Here is a 27,293-nt window from a genome sequence, read left to right on the forward strand (position 1 = left end):
CATCACAAAGGCGGGGTCTCCACACCCATCTCAGCTCCACCAACTGCAGGCTCCCAAGTACCTCTTACACCCTCGCTGATGACCTCCCTTGGAGGAAGTTCAAGGCCAAGGTGGCTTGAGAAACCCGGCTCTTGGCAGTTTCTAAATCTAGATTAATTTTCCCTCCAGAGAGGAAATTTTGTTGGTTGCAACCTGGTTGCTGCCATGTGACCAGGCTTGGCCAGTCCAGATCTTTCCCCAGGTAGAAGGATCTGGATAGATTGATGGCAGACAAATAGAGACTGTTAGCAGCCACGGCAGTAGACTGCAGACTGCAGCTTTAAGTAACCACCCCCCACCACTACCCTCATCCCCTTCACTTTCACCACCACCCTTTCACATCACCACCATCCCTTTCACATCACCACCGTCATAATCACTACCCCCGCCGTCACACCAAGGTCACCTTACAACTCCATTTGTCTAGTAGAGACTTCACTGAAAGATTGGGGTAATAACTAAATAACTGCAGAGGATGAACATGGTCATGTATCTGTGTAGCTAAAGGAACAGTCCCAGTGCATCCCATGGATCTGAGGGAGGCCTAAAGAGCTCTACCAGGAACATCCCTTCTCTGCAGACCTGCTGGTGGGTCTGCAGCTCAGCAAACTAGAAAACTGTGTGGACACGGCTGGGTGCGGTGGCTCACGCCTGTAATCCCAGCACTTTGGGAGGCCGAGGCGGGTGGATCACCTGAGGTCAGGAGTTTGAGATCAGTCTGGCCAACACGGTGAAACCCCGTCTCTACTAAAAATGCAAAAATTAGCCGGGCGTGGTGGCGGGCATCCCTACTCGGGAGGCTGAGGCAAAAGAATTGCTTGAACCCGGGAGGAGGAGGTTACAGTGAGCCGAGATTGTGCCATTGCACTCCAGCCTGGGCGACAAGAGCGAAACTCCATCTTGGAAAAAAAAAAAAAAAGAAAAAAATAACTGTGTGGACTCTGACACTGTGGCATAAATGTACTCTAACATGCGTGGGAACTTGTTTCCAACTTAGCATGTAGCATGATGAACTGAAAAATAAGGTCTGTTATACCACGTAAGGGTTCAGTTAAAGTCTTACCTCAGGATGTTTCTTCTCTGGTTTCACTTTTTAAATGAGTAATAAATCACACACATGTCATCTTTATAAGAAACTCCAGGATAGAGTTTTATTATTTTTTTCTGGTCTTATATAAAAAACAGTTGTACTTCTTTAGATTCAGGAGTGTGCCTTTTTTTTTTTTTTCTTTGAGACAGGGTCTCATTCTGTCTCCCAGGCTGGAGTGCAGTGGTGTGACCACAGCTCATGCGGCCTCAACCTCCCAGGTTCAAGGCGTCCTCCCACTTCAGCCTCCTGAGTAGCTGACCACAGGCGTATGCCACCACACCCTGCTAATTTTTAAAATTTTTTGTAGAGGTGGGGTCTTACTATGTTGCCCAAGCTGGTCTTGAACTCTTGAACTCTCACATGGACCTCCCAAAGTGCTGGGATTACAGGTGTGAGTCACTGTGCCCGGCCAAGAGTTTGCCTTTATCTCATAGATATTGTAAACTGCATAACTAATCAGATTTCCCTTTTCACACAGGCTGCTAGGAAACTTTGAGTCAAATATACTGCCCAGCTCTGGCAAGCATTGAGTTCTTTAAGCTCTGAATCTTTTTTTCTTTTTTTGTTTTTTTTTTGAGATGGAGTGTTGCTCTTGTTGCCCAGGCTGGAGTGCAATGGCGCGATCTTGGCTCACTGCAACCTCTGCCTCCCGGGTTCAAGCGATTCTCCTGCCTCAGCCTCCCAAGTAGCTGGGATTACAGGGGCCCGCCACCACACCCAGCTAATTTTTTGTACTTTTAGTAGAGATGGGGTTTCACTATGTTGCCCAGGCTGATCTCGAACTCCTTACTTCTGGCGATCCACCGGCCTCAGCCTCCCAAAGTGCTAGGATTACAGGCGTGAGCCACTGTGCCTGGCTAAACTCTGAATTTTTTTATTTTTTATTTTTATTTTTATTTTTTGAGACGGAGTCTGTCACCCAGGCTGGAGTGCAGTGGCATGATCTTAGCTCACTGTACAGCCTCCTCCTCCTGGGTTCAAGCGATTCTCCTACCTCAGCCTCCCGAGTGGCTGGGACTACAGGCACAGGCCACTGTGCCCAGCTAATTTTTGTATTTTTAGTAGAGACTGGGTTTCACCATGTTGGCCAGGCTGGTCTCGAACTCCTGACCTCATGATCCACCCGCCTGGGCCTCCCAAAGTGTTGGGATTACAGGTGTGAGCCACTGCACCCAGCCTAAACTCTGAATTTTTAATCCCTATTCCTGGCTTGACTTTTTCTTTACTTTTGCCTCTTTTTTTTTTTTTTTTTTTTTAACTGAGTCTTGCTCTGTTGCCCAGGCTGGAGTACAATGGTGCAATCTCAGCTCACTGCAACCTCCGCCTCCCAGGTTCAAGTGATTCTCCTGCCTTGGCCTCCCCAGTAGCTAGGATTACAGGCACCCACCACCACGCCGGGCTAATTTTTGTATTTTTGTAGAGATAGGGTTTTACCATGTTGGCCAAGCTGGTCTTGAATTCCTGACCTCAGGTGATCCGCCCACCTCGGCCCCCCCAAAGTGCTGAGATTACAGGTGTGAGCCATTGCGCCCAGCCTTTTGCCTCCGTTTTAATTTCTGTCTTGTTATAAACTTGTAAATCACCATAAACCCTTTCCAGATCAAGATGGAGATTAGACCGGCAGATGTGTCTTGTCTAATCTCTCTTTATATGCAAGTTGAAGAGGTTGTGCTGAAAACAACATGGAAGACCACTGGACATTGCACATTAAAATTAAGGTCATCTGTTGTGTTTTTTTTTTTTTTTTTTTGAGATGGAGCTTCGTTTTTGTTGCCCAGGCTGGAGTGCAATGGCTTAATCTCTGCTCACTGCAACCTCCGCCTCCCAGGTTCAAGCGATTCTCTTGCCTCAGCTTCCTGAGTAGCTGGGACTACAGGCGCATGCCACCACATCCGGATAATTTTTGTATTTTTAGTAAAGACAGGGTTTCACCATGTTGGCCAGGCTGGTCTCGAACTCCTGACCTTGTGATCCACCCGCCTTGGCTTCCCGAAGTGCTGGGGTTACAGCCACCAAGCCCGGCCTAGTCCAGGACATTTTTTTTTCTTCTTCCCCAAAAGGAAAACTACCCAGTCTGAATGAATACCTTCTAAATCATTTTTAGATTTTGGAAGTCTCAAAGTCAAGACTCAGACGTTTTGTTTGTTTTTTGAGACAGGGTCTCACTCTGTTACCCAGGATAGAGTGCAGTGGCGTGACCACAGCTCACTGCAGCTTCTACCTCCTGGGTTCAGGCGATCCTCCCATTTCAGCCTCCTGAGTAGCTGGGACCACAGGCGCATACCACCACAGCCAGTGAATTTTTTCATTTTTTGTGGAGACAGGATCTCCCTATGTTGCCCAAGCTGGTCTTGAACTCCCGGGCTCAAGTGATCCTCCCACCTCAGCCTCCCAAAGTGCTGGGAATACAGGCATGAGTCACCACGCCCAGACTTTTTTTTTTTTTTTTGAGATAGAGTCTTTCTCTGTTGCCCACACTGGAGCACAGTGGCGTCATCTTGGTTTGCTGCAACCTCCACCCCCTGGATTCAAGTGATTCTTGTGCCTCAGTCTCCTGAGTAGCTGGGATTACAGGTGCGCACCACCACACCCAGCTAATTTTTGTATTTTTAGTAGAGATGGGGTTTCACCATGTTGGCCAGGCTGGTCTCGAACTCCTGACCTCATGATCCGCCCGCCTGGGCCTCCCAAAGTGTTGGGATTACAGGTGTGAGCCACTGCACCCAGCCTAAACTCTGAATTTTTAATCCCTATTCCTGGCTTGACTTTTTCTTTACTTTTGCCTCTTTTTTTTTTTTTTTTTTTTAACTGAGTCTTGCTCTGTTGCCCAGGCTGGAGGACAATGGTGCAATCTCAGCTCACTGCAACCTTCGCCTCCCAGGTTCAAGTGATTCTCCTGCCTTGGCCTCCCCAGTAGCTAGGATTACAGGCACCCACCACCACGCCGGGCTAATTTTTGTATTTTTGTAGAGATAGGGTTTTACCATGTTGGCCAAGCTGGTCTTGAATTCCTGACCTCAGGTGATCCGCCCACCTCGGCCCCCCCAAAGTGCTGAGATTACAGGTGTGAGCCATTGCGCCCAGCCTTTTGCCTCCGTTTTAATTTCTGTCTTGTTATAAACTTGTAAATCACCATAAACCCTTTCCAGATCAAGATGGAGATTAGACCGGCAGATGTGTCTTGTCTAATCTCTCTTTATATGCAAGTTGAAGAGGTTGTGCTGAAAACAACATGGAAGACCACTGGACATTGCACATTAAAATTAAGGTCATCTGTTGTGTTTTTTTTTTTTTTTTTTTTGAGATGGAGCTTCGTTTTTGTTGCCCAGGCTGGAGTGCAATGGCTTAATCTCTGCTCACTGCAACCTCCGCCTCCCAGGTTCAAGCGATTCTCTTGCCTCAGCTTCCTGAGTAGCTGGGACTACAGGCGCATGCCACCACATCCGGATAATTTTTGTATTTTTAGTAAAGACAGGGTTTCACCATGTTGGCCAGGCTGGTCTCGAACTCCTGACCTTGTGATCCACCCGCCTTGGCTTCCCGAAGTGCTGGGGTTACAGCCACCAAGCCCGGCCTAGTCCAGGACATTTTTTTTTCTTCTTCCCCAAAAGGAAAACTACCCAGTCTGAATGAATACCTTCTAAATCATTTTTAGATTTTGGAAGTCTCAAAGTCAAGACTCAGACGTTTTGTTTGTTTTTTGAGACAGGGTCTCACTCTGTTACCCAGGATAGAGTGCAGTGGCGTGACCACAGCTCACTGCAGCTTCTACCTCCTGGGTTCAGGCGATCCTCCCATTTCAGCCTCCTGAGTAGCTGGGACCACAGGCGCATACCACCACAGCCAGTGAATTTTTTCATTTTTTGTGGAGACAGGATCTCCCTATGTTGCCCAAGCTGGTCTTGAACTCCCGGGCTCAAGTGATCCTCCCACCTCAGCCTCCCAAAGTGCTGGGAATACAGGCATGAGTCACCACGCCCAGACTTTTTTTTTTTTTTTTGAGATAGAGTCTTTCTCTGTTGCCCACGCTGGAGCACAGTGGCGTCATCTTGGTTTGCTGCAACCTCCACCCCCTGGATTCAAGTGATTCTTGTGCCTCAGTCTCCTGAGTAGCTGGGATTACAGGTGCGCACCACCACACCCAGCTAATTTTTGTATTTTTAGTAGAGATGGGGTTTCACCATGTTGGCCAGGCTGGTCTCAAACTCTTGGCCTCAAATGATCCACCCGCCTCAGGCTCCCAGAGTGCTGGGATTACAAGCATGAGTCACCCTGCCTGGCCTGTTTTGTTTTTTGAGATGGGGTCTCACTATGTTGACGAGGCTGGTCTCAAACTCCTGTGCTCATGCAATCTTCCCGCCTCAGCCTCCGGAGTAGCTGGGACTACAGGCATGTACCAATTCCGGTTGAGCCTCAGACATTTTTGATCTCTGATCCTCTGTAATCACCCATCCATGAGTCAAGAGGGCACTCTTGATATAACTGCCTGGGTAGGGAACATCATGGGGTAGCAGAAAATACCAGGGAAAAACACATATAAACACTTACATCAAAATAGCATTCATCAGTTTAAGCATATTATTTATTTATTTATTTACAGATGGAGTTTCGCTCTTGTTGCCCAGGCTAGAGTGCAATGGTGCAATTTTGGCTCACCGCAATCTCTGCCTCCTGGGTTCAAGCGATTCTCCTGCCTCAGCCTCCCGAGTAGCTGGGATTACAGGCATGCGCCACCATGCCTGGCTAATTTTGTACTTTTAGTAGAGACAAGGTTTCTCCATGTTGCTGAGGATGGTCTCTAACTCCCAACCTCAGGTGATCCGCCCGCTTTGGCCTCCCAAAGTGCTGGGATTACAGGCGTGAGCCACTGCTCCCGGCCTAAGCATAATATTCAAAAAAGAAAAAAAAAAAAAAAAAAAGGCTGGACGCGGTGGCTCATGCCTGTAATTCCAGCACTTTGGGAGGCCGAGGTGGGTGGATCACGAGGTCATGAGATCGAGACCATCCTGGCCAACATGGTGAAACCCTGTCTCTACTAAAAATACAAAAATTAGCTGGGTATGGTGGCAGGTGCCTATAGTCCCAGCTATTCGGAAGGCTGAGGCAGGAAAATCGCTTGAACCCGGGAGGCGGAGGTTGCAGTGAGCCGGGATTGCGCCACTGCACTTCAGGCTGGGCGACAGAGCGAGACTCCTTCTCAAAAAAAAAAAAAGACTACTTTTAGAACACCTTTATTTTTATTTTAATTTTTTTTGAGATGGAGTCGCGCTCTGTCGCCCAGGCTGGAGTGCAGTGGTGCAATCTTGGCTCACGGCAACCTCCACCTCCCAGGTTCTAGCAATTCTCCTGCATCAGCCTCCTGAGTAGCTGAGACTACAGGTGTGCACCATCATGCCCAGCTAATTTTTGTATTTTTAGTAGAGACAGGGTTTCACCATGTTGGCCAGGCTGGTCTTGAACTCCTGACCTCAGGTGATCCTCCCGCCTTGACCTCCCTAAGTGGTGGGATTACAGGCATGAGCCACCGTGCCCAGCCCACCTTTATAGAAAATTGAATTTATAGAAAATTTGTAGAAAAATTGAACAGATAGTAAAGGAAGTGCCTATATATTTTCCTCTCACTGTTTCTCCTATTATTAACATCTTGCATTAGTGTGGTACATTAATTACAATTAATAAGCCAATATGAACACATTATTATTAGCTAAGGTCCATAGTTTAAATTAAAGTTGACTTTTTTTCTTCTTTTTTGTGACAGGGTCGTGCCCTGTTGCCCAGGCTAGAGTGCAGTGGGACGATCTTAGCTCACAGCAGCTTCAACCTCCCAGAGTCACGGTATCCTCCTGCCTCAGCCTCTTGAGTAGCTGGGACTACAGGCACGTGCCACTACACCTGGCTAAGTTTTGTATTTTTTGTAGAGATGGGGTTTTGCCCAGGCTGGTCTCGAACTCCTGAGCTCAAGCAATCCGCCTGCATTGGCCTCCCAAAATGCTGGGATTACAGGCGTGAGCCACTATACCTGGCTTGTTATCTTCTAGAAGTTTCATAGTTTTGCATTTTCCATTTAGGTCTATGATCCATTTTGAGTTAATTTTTGTGAAAGGTGTAAGGCCTGTGTTTAGATTCCCTTTTTTTTTAATTGAGATGGAGTTTCACTCTTGTCACCCAGGCTGGAGTATAATGGTGCGATTTTGGTTCACCGCAATCTCTGCCTCCCAGGTTCAAGCAATTCTCCTGCCTCAGCCTCCTGAGTAGCTGGGATTACAGGCATGCGCCACCACACCAGGCTAATTTTGCATTTTTAGTAGAGATGGGGTTTCTCCATGTTGGTCAGGCTGGTCTCGAACTTCTGACCTCAGGTGATCTGCCTGCCTCACCCTCCCAAAGTGCTGGGATTACAGGCATAAGCCTCCGCGCCTGACCTAGATTCTTTTTTTTTTTGCCTATGTACATCTAATTGTACCCAGCTCTTTGTTGAAAAGACTATCTTTTCTCAACGTATTGCCATTGCTCCTTTGTCAAGGATCAGATGGCTGTATTTGTGTGTATCTATTTCAAGGCTCTGTATTCTGTTCCATTAATTTATTTGTCTATTCTTTTGCAAATACCATACTGCCTTGATCATTGTAGCTTTATAGTGAGTCTTGAAATTGAATAGTGTCAGACCTCTAACTTTGTTCTTTCTCTTCAATATTGTGTTGGTTATTCTGGGTCTTTTGCCTTTCCATATAAACTTTAGAATCAGTTTGTAGATATCCACAATATAACTTGCCAGCATTTTTTTTTTTAATTGGGATGGCCTTGAATCTATAGATCAGGTTGGGCAGAATTGTCATCTTAATAATATTGAAACTTCTCATTCGTGAACATGGAATATTTCTCCTTTTATTTTTATTAGGTTTATTCCAAAATATTTATTTCTTTCATCTATTTTGGTGCTAATATAAATGGTATTGTGTTTTAAATTTCAAACTGTGGCTGGGTGCTGTGGCTCACGCCTGTAATTCCAGCACTTTGGGAAGCCAGGGTAGGCAGATCACCTGAGGTCAGGAGTTCGAGACCAGCCTGGCCAGCATGATGAAACCCCATCTTTACTAAAAATACAAAAAATTAGCTGGGTGTGGTGGTGGGCACCTGTAGTCCCAGCTACTTGGAGGCTGAGGCATGAGAATCGCTTGAACCCAGGAGGTGGAGGTTGCATTGAGCCCAGATTGGGCTACTGTGCTCCAGAATGGGGGACAGAGTGAGACTCTGTCTCAAAAAATAAATAAATAAAAAATAAAAATAAATTTCAAATTGCAATGGTTCATGGTAGTATATAAGAAAGCAATTGACTGTTGCATATTGGCCCTGTGACGAATGGATTCTGCAACCTTGCTATAAGGCTTATTAGCATTAGAAGGTTCTTGTTGATTTTTTGGGCACAGAGACATTAATGCTGTCTGTGAGGAAAGACAAGTTTTTTTTCCTTACCAGTGCTTATACCTACCCCCTACTTCTTCTTCATTTATTTATTTATTTAATTTATTTGACAGGGTATTGCTCTGTCACCCGGGCTGGAGTGCAGTGGCATGATCATGGCTCACTGCAGCCTTGACTTCCTGGCATCAGGTAATCCTCCCACTTCTGCCTTTCCAGTAGCTGGGACTATAGGTGCACACCATCATGCCCAGCTAATGTTTCTTTTCTTTTTTTTTTTTTTAATTTTGAGTCATAGTCTTGCTCTCTTGCCCAGGCTGGAGTGCAGCGGCTTGATCTCACTGCAACCTCTGCTTCCCAGGTTCAAGCGATCCTCCCACATCAGCCTCCCAAGTAGCTGGGACTACAGGTGCACACCACCATGCCCAGATCATTTTTCTGTTTTCATAGAGACAGGGTCTCACTATGTTGCCCTGGCTGTTTTTGAACTCCTGGGCTCAAGAGATCCTCCCACCTCGACCTCCCAAAGTGCTGGGACGAAAGGCATGAACCACTGCACCTGGCCTTTAAAATTTTTTTTGTCTTCTTATTTTATTGTGTAAGTTAGGATTTTCAGTGTGATGTTTAATAGGAGTGGTGAGAGTGGATGTAATTTTCTTGTTCTTGAATTTAGGGGGAAAGCATGTAGTTTGTTACCACTATGTATGATGTTAACTGTGGTTTTTTTTGGTAGATTTTGTCAACTTGAAGTTTCCCACTATTCCTAGTTTGCTGAGAGTGGGTGTTCATTTATCATGAATGAATGTTGGGTTTTGTCAAATGCATTTTTCTGCATCAATTGATATGATCATATGATTTTTCTGTTTTATTCTGTTGATGTGATGAGTTACATTAATTTATTTTGAATGTTGAACCAGCCTTGCATACCTGGAGTAAATCCCACTTAGTCATGGTGTATAATTCTTTTTATACATTGTTGAATTTGATTTTCTAATGTTTTGTTGAGGATTTTTGCATCTATGTTCATGAGAGATATTGATCTGTAGTTTTCCTTTCTTATAATGCCTTTATCTGGCTTTGGTATTAGGGTAAGGCTGGCCCTATTCAATGAGTCAGGAAGTTGCTCTAAAATGTGCACCTGGGATTTGTCTTAATTAGGTGTGGTAAGGTGACAGACACACAGACAACTGTCTCTGAAAGAAGAACTTATTATTTGTGTTTCCCAGGAGAAGGGGGCATGCAATAGAGGGCCACATGGGGAAGCACCAAAGTAGGTCAAGAGGCAGAGTGAGCCAGGGGACAGCCCGGCCCAGAGCCTATGTTGTGTTTTCCATGCGAAAGGCAAGGCAGGGCAAAGGAAACAGTTTAGGATTAGCCGGTTAGAAGAATTCCGGTGGGCTTTGTGGCATAGAGGCTGTCCCTAGTTGTCTGGTACCCGACCCTGGGTTGATTTAGGGAAAAGAAAATATTGTCTTGATGTCTGAGAATTAGATACAAAGGGTGGTTCAGGATATGGACTCTGGATTGCAGGACAGGTGTTAAACAACTTTGGCCATTAGTTTGGCCCTGTGACTAATGTATGTGAAACAGACAAATATAGACTGCAAGAAAACACAAAACAGAAGTACTGTGTCTGCTGCTATTTTCTGGAAAAGATGAGAGGAAATTGATATCATTAAAAACATGTTTGTTAGACTTCACCACTGAAACTCTCTGGGCTTGGTGTTTTCTTTTATGGAAAGTTGTTATTTATTGATTTTTTTTTTTTTTTTAGACGGAGTCTTGCTGTGTCGCCCAGGCTGGAGTGCAATGGCATGATCTTGGATCACTGCAACCTCTGCCTCCTGGGTTCAAGTGATTCTCCTGCCTCAGCCTCCCAAGTAGCTGGGATTACAGGTGCCTGCCACCATGCCCGGCTAATTTTTTGTATTTTTAATAGAGACGGGGTTTCACAATGTTGACCAGGCTGGTCTAGAACTCCTGACCTCGTGATCCACCCGCCTGGGCCTCCCAATGTACTGGGATTATAGACGTGAACCACTGTGCCTGGCCAGATTATCGATTTTTAATTTTTCTTCTTTTACATTTATATGTAATGCTATAAATTTACCTTTAAGCACTGCTTTCACTGTAGCCTACAAATGTTGATGGGTTGTAGTTTCTATTTTTTTTTTTGAGATGAGGCTCACTCTGTTGTGCAGGCTGGAGAGCAGTGGTGCGATCTCAGCTCACTGCAACCTCCACTTCTCAGGTTTAAGCGATTCTCCTGCCTCAGCCTCCCGAATAGCTGGGATTACAGGTGCCTGCCATCACACCCAGCTAATTTTTGTATTTTTAGTAGAGATGGGGTTTCACCATATTGGCCAGGCTGGTCTCCAACTTGTGACCTCAAGTGATTCACCCGCCTTGGCCTCCCAAGGTTCTGGGATTATAGACGTGAGCCCCCACGCCTGACCTGTATTTTCATTTTTATTTAGTTCAAAATATGTAAACATTTCTCTTGACAGCTCTACTTTCACCTATTTATTTGGAATATTTAAAATTATGTTGTTTATTCTCCACATATTTTGGGATTTTCCAGCTATCTTTCTCTTACTGGTTTTTAATTTAATTCCACTGTGGTCTCGGAACATATTTTGTATTATTTCTATTCTTTTAAATTTGTTGAGGCATGTTTTGTGGCCCTGAATATGGTTTATCTTGGTGAATATTACATGTGAGCTTGAGTAGAATGTGTATTCTGCTGTTGCTGGATGAAATATTCTATAAATGTCAATTAGATCCAATTGATTGATGATGCTGTTCAGTTCAACTATATCCTTACTGATTTTCTGCCTCATGAGTGGGTCAATTACTAATACAAGGGCGCTGAAGTCTCCAACTAAAATGGCGAATCTGTCTATTTCTCATTGCAGTTCCATCAGTTTTTGCTTCACATATTTTGATGCTCTGTTGTTAGGTATATATAGGTTAAGAATTTGTTATATCCCTCTGGAAAACTGACTCCATTGTCATTACATACTGCCCTCTTTATCCATGATATTTTCTTTGTTTTGGAGTCTGCTTTGTCCAAAGTTAATATAGCTATTCCAGTTTTCTTTTTGGATTAGTTTTGGCATAATATACCTTACTTCATTCTTTTATTTTTAATTCATCTGAGTTTTCATATTTAAAGTGGATTTCTTGTATACACCATCTAATTGGGGTTCTTTTAAAAATCTACTCTGATGATCACACCATCAGAGTAGATTTAAAAAATGGTTCAGATTTAAAATGACTATTGATATAGTTAGATTAATATCTACCATATTTGTAACTGTTTTCTATTCATGTCACATTTTTTTTTTCTTGCTCTGTTGCCCAGGCTGGAGTATAGTGGCGCAGTCTTGGCTCACTGCAACTTCCGCCTCCTGGCTTCAAGAGATTCTCCTGCCTCAGCCTCCCAAGTAGCTGGGACTACAGGTGTGCACCACCACGCCCTGTCTAATTTTCTATATTTTTAGTAGTGATGGGGTTTTGCCATATTGGCCGGGCTGGTCTTGAACTCCTGACCTCAGGTAATCCGCTCACCTCAGCCTCCCAAAGTGCTGGGATTACAGGCATGAGCCACAGTGCCTGGCCACGTGTTATTTCCTTTTTTTTTTTTTTTTTTTTATTTTTGAGATGGAGTTTCGCTCTTGTTGCCTAGGCTGGAGTACAATGGTGTGATCTTGGCTCACTGCAACCTCCGCCTCCCAGGCTCAAGCGATTCTCCTGCCTCAGCCTTCCCGAGTAGCTGGGATTACAGGCATGCGCCACCACACCCAGCTAATTTTGTATTTTTAGTAGAGATGGGGTTTCTCCATGTTGGTCAGGCTGGTCTCGAATTCACAACCTCAGGTGATCTGCCCGCCTCAGCCTCCCAAAGTGCTGGGATTACAGGCGTGAGCCACCGCGCCTGGCCTATGTCATTTTTTATTGTGGTAAAATATACATAACATAAAATTTGTCATTTATTATTATTATTATTATTTTTTGAGATAAAGTTTTAATGCTGTTGCCCAGGTGGGAGTGCAGTGCTGTGATCTCAGTTCACTGCAACCTCCGCCTCCCGGGTTCAAGTGATTCTCCCACCTCAGCCTCCCGAGTAGCTGGGACTACAGGTGCAGTCCACCATGCCCGGCTAATTTTTGTATTTTTAGTAGAGATGGGGTTTCAACTATGTTGGCCAGGTTGGTCTCGAGCTCCTGACCTCAAGTGATTCACCCGCCTTGGCCTCCCAAACTGCTAGGATTACAGGTGTGAGTTGCTGTGCCTGGCCCCAAAATTTGTCATTTTAACTTTTTTTTTTTTTTTTGACAGGGTCTTGCTCTGTAGCCCAGGCTGGAGTGCAGTGGCATGATCTTGGCTCACTGTTACCTCCACCTCCCAGGCTGAAGGGATCCCCCCACCTCAGCCTCCTGAGTAGTTGCAACTACAGGTGCACACCACCACAGCTGGCTACTTTTTGAAGTTTTTGTAAAGCCGAGGTCTTACTATATTGCCCAGGCTGGTCTGAAACTCCTGGGCTCAAGTGATCCACCTTTGCCTCCCAAAGAGTTGGGATTATAGGTATGAGCCACCACGCCCAACAAATTTTTTGTTATGTTATGTTATGTTATGTTATGTTATGTTATGTTATGTTATGTTAGTATTGCCCTGTAGTCTAGGCTGGAATGCCTGGAGTGCAGTGTTGCAATCTCGGCTTACTGCAACCTCTGCCCCCTGGGTTCAAGCAATTCTCCCTGCCTCAGCCTCCTGAGTAGCTGTGATTACAGGCATGCGCCACCATGCCCAGCTAATTTTTGTATATTTAGTAGAGACTGGGTTTCACCATGTTGGCCAGGCTGGTCTTGAACTCCTGACCTCAGGTGATCCACCCACCTCTCCTTCCTAAAGTGTGAGCCACTGCAGCCAGCCACGCCTGACAAATGATAACAATTTTAAACAATATTTAAGTGTATAATTTAGTGGCATCAAGAACACTCACAATGTTGTATAAACATCACTGCTGGACTGGGCGTGGTGGCTCACGCCTGTAATCCCAGCACTTTGGGAGGCCGAGGTGGGCGGATGACAAAGTCAGGAGTTCGAGACAAGCCTGGCAAACATGGTGAAACCCCGTCTCTACTAAAAAATACAAAAATTAGTGGGATGTGGTGGCAGGTGCCTGTAGTCCCAGCTACTTGGGAGGCTGAGGCAGGAGAATTGCTTGAACCCGGGAGGCGGAGGTTGCAGTGAGCTGAGATCGGCCACTGCACTCCAGCCTGGGCGACAGGGCGAGACTCCATCTCAAAAAAACAAAACAAAACAAAACAAAAAAACACTGCTGTTTGTCTCTAGATTTTTTCACCATCCCACAAACTACCCATTAAATAACAACTCCCCATTTTTCCCTTAACTTAGTCCCTGTAAACTCTGTACTACTTTCTCTCTCTCTAATTTGGGCTATTGTAGGCAACGATATAAATGGACTCATACAATATTTGCCCTTTTGTGTCTGGCTACTTCCACTTGTAAATAACGCTGCAGCACTTCACAAGTGTTACAAGTGGTGCAGGTACCATTCATGCATTCACAATTCCTCCTTCCCATCCTTTTTAACATTGTGGTTATTCAGTTCACTTATCCATATGCTACAATTGCCTAATACATTGTTGCTATTAGAACTTTGATCAGTTATCTATTAGATTAATTAAATATAAGAAAAAAGATTTCATTTTACCTTCACTTATTCCTTCTTGGATCCCTCTCTGAAGAACTTGTTTTTAGCATTTCTTTTTTGTTGCTTTCTGGCCTGGTGTGGCTCTTAGGTATTTAATACTACATTACTCTCCGAATTGTTTCTGCTTTAGTAAAGTCATGGAGCAGTCGCAACAAAATATAAAATATGTTCCAGTTCTCTGCTGTCACTCCAGAGATGACCACCAGATGACGCCCGTTCCCACTTCCTAAGGCCTCTTGTCTTCCGCACTGTAGCCGAGACACGCACGCAGGGTACCTGCAATCCGCTGATGGCTGCCGACTGCAGGCTGGTAGTTGAGTTCGTCAGTCTCCCTCCAACCCTGCATGTGTTTAGGACTCTGTGTTTAGGCGTCACCTGTAGGAACCAGGGCGGCAGCCTTTCCTCGGGAGCCTGGACGCCTCAGGTCATCATATAGTGATGATGATGGGGGGCCCGCCGGTGAGAGGGATCAGAGGCTGGCGGCACACCCCTCTTAGCACTGGCAGCCATGCCATGCAAGGCCACCCCACTATCCTGCAGGGTCACACACGCACGTCCCTCTGGACCAGGGAAGCTACGTATATGGGTGCAGCTGGGGGTAATTACAGACTGTAGGAGTGGTGGGGTCTGTGGGAGCGCAAGCTCGTCTTGAAGGTATTCACATCCAAAATTGCTTAAGACACTGTGCTGCTGGCCCGGCGCGATGGCCGTAATCGCAGGATTTTGGGAGGCCTTGGCGGGAGGATCACCTGAAGTCAGGAGCTTGAGACCAGCCTGGCCAACGTGGTGAAACCCCGTCTCCACTAAAAATACAAAAATTAGCCAGGCGTGGTGGTGGGCGCCTGTGGCCCCAGCTATTCGGGAGGTTGAGTCAGGGGAATCGCTTGAACCTGGGAGGCGGAGGTTGCAGTGAGCTGAGATCACGTTATTGCACTCCAGCCTGGGAGTGAGACTCCGTCTCAAAGAAAAACAAACAAACAAACAAACGACAACAACAAAATGTGCTGGCCTCAAAACGCACATCTGTAAATTACTTACCACCTTTAAAATGTCTGGCGCGGGATAAAGTCCAAACGCGTTAGCAAGGCCCTGGGGACCCTTCATAGCTCTTCCCACCCTCCTTTTCCTTCCTGTCTCCCGCCTCTCTCCAATGCACTTTATGCTGGGTCCAGACTGAACATGCCACGCCCCTCCACGCCCTTTATCCAAGGCGTAAGCCCTTTGTCCGGAAGGCCCTTTCTCCCCGTCTTCATCTCATTCAAGATCCAGCTGAAGTGTGGCCCGGCCTCCCCGGTGAGCTATGGGTACATCCCAGGCTAGCTGCTGCAGGACCGTCGCGCCGCTCAACTCCAAGGAGCACAGTTTGCTCTGGAATGTGTGAGAATGGCCCCCCCTGGTGGCCCGGGAATTGTGCAACGCGGCTGGGCACGCAGCCAGCGCTCACTGCAACTTAAGTCACTGGAGTCACCCTTCTCCGAGGCCACCTCCACAGCTGGCCACCAGAAGGCACCCTTCACCTTTCCAGGGCCTCCGTATTCATAAGCGAATTGATGACTAGGGAACCGATTTATGCACGGTGGGTGGCACTGTTGGGTCTCAAGCTTGCCTTTCTCTGCCTAGCCCCGGGACCTCCTGAACCCAGTAGAGGTCTACCTTGAGGTGCATTTCTGCCCCTCTCTCCCCCATAGCTGCTCCTGAATACTCGTCAGCCACAATTGCTTCCAAGGTGGACAATATGGGCTCAAGAAATTGCTCCCTGAGTCATCAGATCCTCTCATGATGCTTAAGCTTTAATACAACATCCCTGCATGCCCCACTTGCCTAGACCTGCCCTGGATCATCAGTCTGTGCCCTCTTGGCTTGGGGAGGCCAAGAATGGGGCCTGCCTGTGTGTGGGCCAGGCAGACAGCCTCCTAGAGAGGTGACTTAGAGGCTCTGGAAGGCTCCCTCGGCTCCCTAAACCTGTGGGCAGGTGGAGAGGACCCAGCGCTGAACATCTCCCAGAAGAGATGGGAACAGCTAGTGGCTGAAGGGGCATGCATCATATTCTCAGTAGCGCCTCTAGAATTTCTAAAAAAGAAAAGGCTCAAAGGCAGCAATCTGGTTATGTTATGGGTGGAGGGTGTCCAGGTTCTTGGCAGTTTGAACAAAGGATTGGACAAAATGCACAAAGCAAGGAGGGAATGAAGCAACAAAAGCAAAAATTTATTGAAAACGAGAGTACACTCCACAGGGTGTGAACAGACCAAGCATAGGATTTTCTGGGGTTTAAATACCCTCTAGAGGTTTCCCATTGGTGACTTGGTGTACACTGTAAGTAAAAGAAATAGTGGCCCACTATCAGTCTGATTGGTTGCAGAAATTAACCAATCAGAGGCTGAAGTGAAGTTACAAAGGTAACTTACAGTTTTGTAAGTGTTTGATTTGTTGTGGAAAGCAACCAATCAGAGGCTGAAGTGAAGTTACAAAGTTACACTCCTATGCAAATATCTGGTTGCAGAAAGCAACCAATCAGAGATACTTTCAATTTTCCGTCAGCCCCACAGAAAAGGTGGGTGGGGTTTGCAAAGGCAGCAGCCTCCAGTCCTTTTGTTACTTAGGTGTGGAAAGTTGGGGTTTTCCTTTTGATTTAGTTCTAGAAAGTCAGCGTAAATCGGCCTTAGGTTCCCTGCCGCCAGACCCTATTTTTCTGCTTCAGTCAGGAGGGGGTGGTCTGGGGATGTGGGGGGCAGCTATGGGTTTGCCTTGAAACTCTATATGCCTTGTAAGGATAAAGCGTTTGCAGCTTAATTAAAACAGAAACATTTTCCAGAGATGCCTTTATTCATGTTTATATGAGGATATTATAAGTGCTTATTTTATTTAAGAGGTTGATGAAGATTATAGTGGGGAAAAGCATCCCTTGGTACAGTTCAGGTCCTGGTGACAGGTTTGTTCACGAGCAGTGTTGGTGGTAAGGAAACTCTGATGGGTTTTAGCATTTTAGTGGGCTAATCCAGGAAGGAATGGGCTGCACCGGGATTATGTGGGTTGACCCCAGGGGAAGAGAATGAGAGGAAGTGTCAAGACAAAGGGAGAGAGGTTTGGGAAACTCCTCAGGACTGGGAGGAGCCAGAAGCCTGCAGTTTCCTCATGGACCTGAGACTCTCACCCACTCTCTGTGTTCAGGGAAGTAGCCTTCCCTGTAGGAGCACTGATGTGGTAGATATACTTAATAGTGGGGTGCAGGACCAGATTGAATTTCTTTTTCTTTTTTTTTTTTAGACAGGGTCTCACTCTATTGCCCAGGCCTGGAGTGCAGTGGCTTGATCTTGGCTCACTGTAACTCCTGCCTCCCAGGTTCAAGCAACTCCCCTGCCTCAGCCTCCTGAGTAGCTGGGATTACAGGTGTGTGTTACCACACCCAGCTGCTTTTCTTTTTTTTTTTTTTTTTTTGAGACGGAGTCTCACTCTGTTGCCCGGAGTGCAGTGGTGTGATCTTGGCTTACCACAACCTCTACCTCCCAGATTCAAGTGATTCTCCTGCCTCAGCCTCCCAAGTAGCTGGGACTACAGGCACAAACCACCATGCCTGGCTAATTTTTGTATTTTTAGTTGAAACGGGGTTTCACCATGTTGGCCAGGATGGTCTCGATCTCCTGACCTCGTGGTCCTCCCACCTCGGCCTCCCAAAGTGCTGGGATTACAGGCGTGAGCCACAGTGCCTGGCCTAGGAAATGAATTCTATACAGAATAATCAGAGTGGTTCCTGTGCCCTTTGGCTGCTTGTGCAGTTAAGCACATTTATCATGACTATTATAAATTATTTCCTTTTAATTATAGCCAAGTTAATCATACACAAAATTTTTTATAACTTTTCTTTTTATGAACCTTATCATGATTTACACAGACAATTTACAACATGCTTGAACTTTTTGTTTTGTCATAAATTTCCCTCTTTCTTAAATAAACTGTCATTTTACTGTAGGACAAAAATTTACCATATAAGATTATTTCTCATACAAAATTATTCTCTTTTCTTCTTAATCTTTGTTACCAAAAATACATCTTTACATCTGTGACTCTCTTTACGTCTCTTTCTCCTATTTACTAGTTTCTTTTTACCTTCTTTCATAAATAGCGTTTACATAATCTCTGTATTACACACAATTCTTTTTGTCAAAAGAATATAACTTTATGTCTTTCTTGTATTTTTTAAAATTTGCATATTTTATACATAGAATTATATAACTAGAATCAATCCCTCCCTCCCTCCCTCCCCTCCCTCCTTCCTTCCTTCCTTCTTTTTTTTGAGACAGGATCTTGCTCTGTTGCCCAGGCTGAAGTACTATGGCATGATCATGGCTCAATGAAGCCTCCAGCTCCTGGGCTCAGGTAATCCTCCTGCCTTAGCCTCCTGAGAAGCTGGGATTACAGGTGCCCGCCACCATGCCCAGCTAATTCTTTGTATTTTTAGTAGAGACAGGTTTTCACCATGTTGGCCAGGCTAGTCTCGAACCCCTGACCTCCCACCTTGATCCACCCACCTTGGCCTCCCAAAGTGCTGGGATTACAGGTGTAAGCCACCGAGCCTGGCCTAAGAATAAATTTATTATGAGGAGTAGACTCATGCAATTATGGAGGCTGAGGAGTCCCACAATCTGCTTTCTACAAGCTGGAGACCCAGGAAAGCCTGGGCTATAATTCAGTCTGGGTCCAGAGACCTGAGAACCAGAGGAAATGATGATATTAATCTCAGTTTTGGGGCGGCAGAAGATAAAAGATGTCCCAGTTCAAGCAATGAGGCCACATAAATACTGGGGAGGGCAATCTACCGGGCCCACCAGTTCAAATGCAATTCTCACCCAGAAACACCCTCATAAATATACTCAGAAACAACGTTTAATCTGGGCCCACTCAAGTTGACCATAAAATTAACCATCACAGGCTCATACCAAGATGAGCATATTTTGGCTGGGTGCAGTGGCTCACTCCTATAATCCAGCACTTTGGGAGGCCGAGGTGGGTGGAACACCTGAGGTTGGGCGTTCGAGACCAGCCTGACCAACATGGAGAAACCCCGTCTCTACTAAAAATACAAAATTAGCCGGTCTTGGTGGCACATGCCTGTAATCCCAGCTACTTGGGAGGCTGAGACAGGAGACTCGCTTGAACTGGGAGGTGGAGGTTGTGGTGAGCTGAGATCGTGCCATTCCACTCCAGCCTGGCCAACAAGAGCGAAACTTCATCTCAAAAATAAAAAATAAATAAAAATAAAGATGAGCATATTTTGCTTTACCAGTTAATATGCCGAATTATGACAACAGATTTCCTAGTATTGAAATTTTATTGCATCCTTGGAATAAACCTTATTTGGCCATGTTTTGTTATTTTAATATACTTTTTTGATTAAATTTACTAGTATTTTATTTACAAGTTAGCAACAATATTCACAGTAGATTTTGTTTTCAGGGTCATATTTGCTTTGTAAATGTTTTGGAAGGCATGTTAGAGTGCTCCAGAGAGAAAGAGCCAATAGGATATGTATATATACAGTTGGCTTCTCATATCCATGGTTTCTACATCAGGGAATTCAATTAATTGTGGATTGAAAATACCTGGGAAAAAAGCATTTATACTGAACATGTATAGACTTTGTTTTCCTTGTCATTTTTTCCTAAACAATACTGTTTAACAACTATTTACATAGCCTTTACATTGATATTATAAATAATCTCGAGATGATTTAAAGTGTACTGGAGGATGTGCATAGGTTATATGCAAATACTATGTCATTTTATAGCAGGGATTTGACCATCTCTGGATTTTGCTATCTGCAGGGAGATAAGAATTCCTGTCCTACAGGATATATAACAAAATAGTGATTGTTTTAAGACACCAAGTCTTGGAGTTATTTAGTAAGCAGCAATAAGCCAGAACAAAGTATGTTTAAGAATATAGTTTGGCCGGGCACGGTGGCTCATGCCTGTAATCCCAGCACTCTGGGAGGCCGAGGCGGGTGGATCACCTGAGGTCAGGAGTTTGAGACCAGCCTGACCAACGTGGTGAAACCCCGTGTCTCCTAAAAATACAAAAAATTAGCCAGGCATGGTGGCGGGCACCTGTAATCCCAGCTACTTGGGAGGCTGAGGCAGGAGAATTGCTTGAAACTAGGAGGCAGAGATTGCAGTGAGCTGAGATCACGTCATTACACTCCAGCCTGGGCAACAGAAAAAGACTGTCTCCAAAAAAAAAAAAGAATATGGGCCGGGCACAGTGGCTCATGCCTGTAATCCCAGCACTTTGGGAGGCTGAGGTGTGCAGATCACGAGGTCAGGAGATTGAGACCATCCTGGCTAACATGGTGAAACCCCATCTCTACTAAAAATACAAAAAAAAAAAAAAAAGAAAAAAAAATTAGCTAGGTGTGGTGGTGGGCGCCTGTAGTCCCAGCGACTGGGGAGGCTGAGGCAGGAGAATGGCAAGAACCCGGGAGGCAGAGCTTGCAGTGAGCCGAGATCGCACCACTGCACTCCAGCCTGGGTGACAGAGCAAGACTCTGTCTCAAAAAAAAGAAAAAGAATATGATAGTCCTAGCTACTTGGGAAGCTGAGATGGGAGGATAGCTTGAGCCCAAGAGTTCAAGGCCAGCCTGGGCAACATAACCTGGAACCCATCCCCCACAGATATGAGGGGCGACTGTATATAGATATATGAGAGGGAATTTATTAGGGGAATTGGCTCATGAGATTAGGGAGGTGAAAAGTCCCACGACAGACTGTCTGCAAGCTGGAGACCGTGGGATACCACACTGGGGCTCAGTTCAAGTCCTAAAGTCTCAGAACCAGGGCAGCTGATGGTGTAACTCTCAGTCCAAGGCCAAAGGCCAAGAACCTGGGGGCTGCTGATGTAAGACCCAGAGTCCAAAGGCCAGGGAGCCTGCAGTTCTGATGTCCAAGGGCAGAAGAAGAAGGGCGGCCCAGCTTCAGGAGCGAGAAAAAAAGAATTTGCCTTTTCTCCGCCTTTTGCTTCTATCTGGGCCCACAGCCAATTGGATGTTGTCCGCCCACATTGAGGGCAGATCTTCCTCAGTCAGCCCACCCACTCACATGCCAATCTCCTGTGAAAACATCCTCACAGACACACCTAGAAAGAATGCTTTACCAGCTCTCTAGGTTCTCAACTCCCCACTTTATTCAGTTTTGCTTTCTTCAGTTTTAGTTACTCCTGGTCAACCTTGGTCTGAAAATATTAAATTAAAAATTCCAGAAATAAACAATCCGTAAGTTTTAAATGGCTCATCGTTGTGCGTAACATGATGAAATCTCATGGCATTCCACTCTGTCCCTCCCAGGATGTGACTCATCCCTTTGTCCAGTGTTTCCACGTTGTATACACTACTCACCCGTTAGCTAGTCTCTTAGCCATCTCAGTTACGAGTGACTGTCACAGCATCACAGTGCTTGTGTTCAGCTGTTTAACTTAATTGTTCTATTTTATTATTAGTTGTTGTTAATCTCTTACTGTGCCTAATTTATAAATTAAACGTTATCATAGGTGTGTGCAGGGTTCGGTACTATGTGTGGCTTCAGGCATCCACTGGGGATCTTGGAACATACCCTCCATGGATAAGGGGAGACTAGTGTATTACTTAATCAAGTCAAGTTGACAGCTAAAATTAACCATCACAGGAAGCATATGTCCTTTTCTAACTACTGAAACAAATTTTGAGGTATTGAAGTTATTGCTTTCTTGCAGCTTTGAAAGCAATCGTCTGTGAAACCATCTGGGCCTGGCACTCTTCTAAGTGGTAACAATGTGTGGGTGTGCACGCGTGCGCGTGTGTGTATGTGTGTATGTGTCAGAGAGAGAGAGACGTTATTCGGTGCATAGATTTATGGCTGATTTTAAAATATTGGACTGTCTGGCCAGGCATGGTGGCCCACGCCTGTAATCCCAGCACTTTGGGAGGCCAAGGCGGGGGGATCACCTGAGGTCAGGAGTTGGAGACCAGCCTGGCCAACATGGTGAAATCCGTCCCTACTAAAAATACAAAAATTAGCTGGGCATGGTGGCGCAGCGCCTGTAGTCCCAGCTACTCGGGAGGCTGATGCAGGAGAATCGCTTGAACCCGGGAGGCGGAGGTTGCAGTGAGTCGAGATGGCACCACTGCACTCCAGCCTGGGCGACAGAGTGAGACTCTGTCTCAGAAAACAAAAACATGGCCAGGCATGGTGGCTCATGCTTGTAATCCCAGCACCTTGGGAGGCCGAGGCAGGTGGATCACCTGAGGTCAGGAGTTCAAGACCAGCCTGGCCAACATGGTGAAACCCCATCTCTACAAAAATACAGAAATTAGCTTGGCACGATGGCAGGTGCCTGTAATCCCAGCTACTTTGGAAGCTGAGGTGGGAGAATCGCTTGAACCCAGGAGGGGGAGGTTGCAGTGAGCTGAGATGGTACCATTGCACTCCAATCTGGGTGACAGAGAGACTCTGTCTCAAAACAAAAATAAAACAAAACAAAAAAAGAAAACAAAAACAAACAAAAACCCAGTGATTTATATATCATAATAGAAGCTTATTCGTCTTCCTGATAAAGATTAAAGATGTCTGGAAGGAGCAGCCCACACCTGGTATAGCAACTCTGAGATCCCAGTCTCCTTAATGCTTTCTGCTGCACCATCCCACATCAGTTTCCATCCCTAGTGTCATTTCGTGGCCCTGGGTGGGAGTGGGAGCTGGGCTTCTGCATTCAGTGGTCCTCGTGGTGGGCCAGGCCTGGCATGGGATGCACTGGTGCCTAGATCCAAGGAGAAAATGTCTGCTAGAAGCCAGGTGCCTGTGCAGATGAAATGGAAAAAAAAAAAACCTCAAACAGTGTAATGGTTAATTTTATGTGTTAACTTGGCTATGGTGTCAGCTATTTGGTCAAACACTGTCTATATATTGCTGTGAAGGCATTTTGTAGATGTGATTAACATGTGCAATTAGTGACTTGAAGAAAAGGAGATAGTCTTTGTGGGTGAACCTCATCCAATCAGTTTAAGGTCTTCAGAGAAAAAACTGCAGTTTCTCTGAGAAGAAGGAATTCTATCTTAAGACTATAATATGGAAGAAATGCTTGAATTTCCATCTTGATGACCTGTCTTATGGATTTCACACTTGTTAACCCCTGCAATCATCTGACCCAATGATATAGGAGTTAAAAAGAAATTATTTAGGCAGAGAGTGAGGGGAAGGAAGTCCTCGGTAAGGTTTTCCTTTTAATGAAAAGCAGCCCCCATATCATTTTCTTTTCTAACAAAGAGCAGCCTGTAAAATTGAGCTGCAGACATAGACAAGCAAGCCGGAAGCCTGTGTGGGTGAATGCAGGCAGCTATGACAATAGGAAAATGTTACCTGGAACTAGGCATATTCAAAATGGTGCTCCATCTTCCCCTCTCTTTGCCAGCCACGTGTATAGTAAGGAACAGACAACATGGTGCCCGCCACATGGAAAGCCCATTTTCACAATAAGAATTGGATGGGGTAGCCAGCCTTCCTGAGCACTACGTAAGCGTCACACCTGGTCCAACCAATCTGTGGGCCCTATGCAAATCAGACACTACCTCTGCGAGCCTGTAGAGCACTCCCATTCTGGGCCAGATTTCCCATTTGGAATCCCCTCTCTCTCGCAGGATAGAGAGCTGTTCTCCTTTATTTTTCTTTTGCCTATTAAACCTCGGCTCCTAAACTCACTCATTGTGTGTGTCTGTGCCCTTGGCGTGAGACGAGGAACCCCAAGTATTTACCCCAGACAACAACAACAATGGCACTTCACCAATTTCTTAAAATCTCTTTCACTCCGTGTGTGTGTGTGTGTGTATCTCCTATTGGCTCTTTCTCTGGAAAACCCTAACTGATAGAACCAACGAACAATTTGGGGACTCAGGAACCACTTTAGCTATTACTATTGATGTCAACACGTTCCAAGGCCTGTTTACACAATCCCTGAAATTCAGCTTCCTTACTCACTCCCCAAGCCATATTGCTGGGTTGCACCCACCATGGTTTTCAGCCTAGACTGTGTGAGCTGTAACAATTGTTGTGTCCATGGTTTAGTTTTCTGTTCACTTTAATGGATCATTCTAAAGGTAAATGTTTCCTGAATAGCCCAGTTTACTAGTTTTTATTTATTTCTTCAAAATTAGGGCACAAGATAAAATAATTTCATGATAGGTTAAATCCATTGTTGGTTTAGACCACATGTGTGATCTTCCACAGAGTTGGACTGAGTACTACTTATATATTACTCTCTCTCTCTCTCTCTGAGTACAGCGAGGCGATCATGGCTCACTGCAGCTACCACCTCCCAGGTTCAAATGATTGTTCTACCTCAGTCTTCCAAGCAGCTAGAACTATGGGCATGTGCCAAGATGGCCAGCTAATTTTTGTCTATTTTTTGTAGAGATGCCAGGGGGTGGGGGGTGTCTCACTATGTTGCCCATGCTGGTCTCCAACTCCTGGACTCAAGTGATCCACTGGCCTCAGCCTCCCGAGGTGCTGGGATTACAGGCATGAGCCACTGTGTCTAGTCCACTCTTTCTTTTTTAAAAATCTATTTTCTGTGAATGATGAAATATTCGGATTCTTGTTTTTTAAATTTTTTTTCAGGCTTAATTCACTTTATTTTTCTTATATAAAAACCCTATGTTGTAGGCACATCTGGAGCCTGGGTCCGCTGCACCGAGACTCTGGCGTGGGTCTTGAGGTGGTTAGTGAATTCCTGATAGGGAGACTTGGTAAACACAGTCTCCTTCCAGAGGTTGGGGGTCAGGTAGCTGTAGGTCTTAGAGATGGCATCAAAGGTGGCCTTGGTGAAGTTGCCCAGGGTGGCAGTGCAGCCCCGGGCTGATGTGTGGCAGTCATCGATACCAGCCATCATGAGCAGCTTCTTGGGCACAGGTGCGGAGACGATGCCAGTGCCCCTGGGTGCAGGGATGAGGCGCACCAGCACAGAGCCGCAGCGGCCTGTCACCTTGCAAGGGACGGTGTGGGGCTTGCCGATCTTGTTCCCCCAGTAGCCTCTGCGCCCCGGGACAATGGAGAGCTTGGCCAGGATGATGGCCGCACGGATGGCGGTGGCCACCTCCTTGGAGCACTTAACACCCAGACCGACGTGGCCATTGTAGTCTCCGATAGCAGCAAACGCCTTGAACCTGGTGCGCTGGCTGGCACGGGTCTGCTTTTGCACGGGCATAATCTTCAAAACCTCATCCTTGAGAGAGGCCCCCAGGAAAAAGTCAATGATCTCAGATTCCTTAATGGGCAGGGAGAAGAGATAGATTTCCTCCAGAGACTTGATCTTCATGTCCTTTACCAAGCGGCCCAGCTTGGTGACGGGCATCCACTCCTTATCCTCGGCCTTGCCTCCGCGAACTCCGCGGCCTCGGCTCCGGCCCCGTCCACGGCCGCGACCCCGGCCCCGGATGCCACTGCCGAAACCTCCGCGGAAGCCACCGCGGTTCCCTATCCCAGGGCCACCAGGGCCTCCGGCACCCCCCCGCTGCACCGGCGTCATCCGCCATTTGGTGTTTTCTCGGAGAAGAAGCAATTTTTTATTTTATTTTATTTTATTTTGGGGCAAGATCTCATTTTGTTGCCCAGGCAGGAGTACAGTGGCACAATCGCGGCTCACTGTAGCCTCGACCTCCTGGGCTCACGTGATCCTCTGACCTCAGCCTCTGGCTGATGTTTAAAATATTTTGTAAAGATGAGGCTCACTATGTTGCCAGGCTCGTCTCAAAATCCTGACCTCAAGTGATTCTCCTGCCTCAGCCTCCCAAAGTACTGGGGTTACAGGTTTGAGCCATTGTGTCTGGCAAGACATTTATTTTTTTGAGACGGAGTTTCGCTCTCATTGTCCAGGCTGGAGTGCAATGGCATGATCTCGGCTCACTGCAACTTCCGCCTCTGAGGTTCAAGCGATTCTCCTACCTCAGCCTCCCAAGTAGCTGGGATTACAGGCGTAAGACACCACGCCAGGCTAATTTTTGTATTTTTAGTAGAGACGGAATTTTGCCATGTTAGCAAGGCTGGTCTCAAAATCCTGACCTCAGGTGACCCGCCTGCCTCAGCCTCCCAAAGTGCTGGGATTATAGGTATGAGCCACCACGCCCGGCCTATTTTTTGTATTTTTTTTTGTAGAGATGGGCTTTTGCCATGTTGGCCAGGCTGGTCTTGAACTCCTGGGATCAAGTGATCTGCCTGCCTTGGCCTCCTGAAGTGCTGGGATTACAGGTGTGAGCCACGATGCCCGGGCTGTCTTTTGTAATCTTGACATTTTTGAAGGATATAGGCCAGTTGTTTTATATAATGTCTTTTAAATTGGGTTTGTCTGGTGTTTCCTCATGATTGGATTCAGGCTATGCATTTTTTGTCAGGAGTATCATGAAAGTGATGCTGAATTCATTTCAGTGTATCATATCAGGAAGTACATAATGTTGGTTTATTCCGTTATTGGTGATGCCAACTTTAACATGATTAAAAAAAATGATAGCATGTGACCTAGATTTGAAACAATCTCTGTCTTCCCTTTTCCTAGCCAGTGTGATTAGATCAGGGGTGGACACTTGACCTAATTCAGGCCAGTGAAAGTTAGGCCCAGGGTTTTTGTTCAAACTGGACGAAGAGAAATTCTCTCTTCTGCCGCTTCTACACCTGGGAGGAATGTAATTTTTGAGCTGCAGTAGCCATAATGTCGCCATAAGGGGAGGGTCAGCCTGAGGATGAAGATACAGAGCTGAGAGATAGAGAAAGAAAAACCAGGTCCCTGTGATGTCATTTAACTATCTCCGTCAGCCACACCTGAAGCAAAACCTACTCCATGGACTTCCCGTATACGTGAGTAAATAAATCCTTTTTGCTTAAGCAAGGTTGGATAGAGTTTTTGTTTTTGCTTTTTTCATCACAAACCAAAGAATCCTCATAATACGATTATACACCTCACTCATTTTTTTTCCTAAGAACATGCCAGATCAAA

General features: G+C 45.9%; 1 pseudogene; it reads right to left on the reverse strand.

Annotated features, from left to right (window-relative positions):
- Positions 1 to 24,959: 24,959 nt before the first annotated feature.
- LOC129030427 (small ribosomal subunit protein uS5-like) lies at positions 24,960 to 25,839 on the reverse strand (annotated as a pseudogene).
- Positions 25,840 to 27,293: the final 1,454 nt, after the last annotated feature.

This window comes from Pongo pygmaeus, chromosome 12 (assembly GCF_028885625.2).
Source record: "Pongo pygmaeus isolate AG05252 chromosome 12, NHGRI_mPonPyg2-v2.0_pri, whole genome shotgun sequence".
NCBI lineage: Eukaryota > Metazoa > Chordata > Mammalia > Primates > Hominidae > Pongo > Pongo pygmaeus.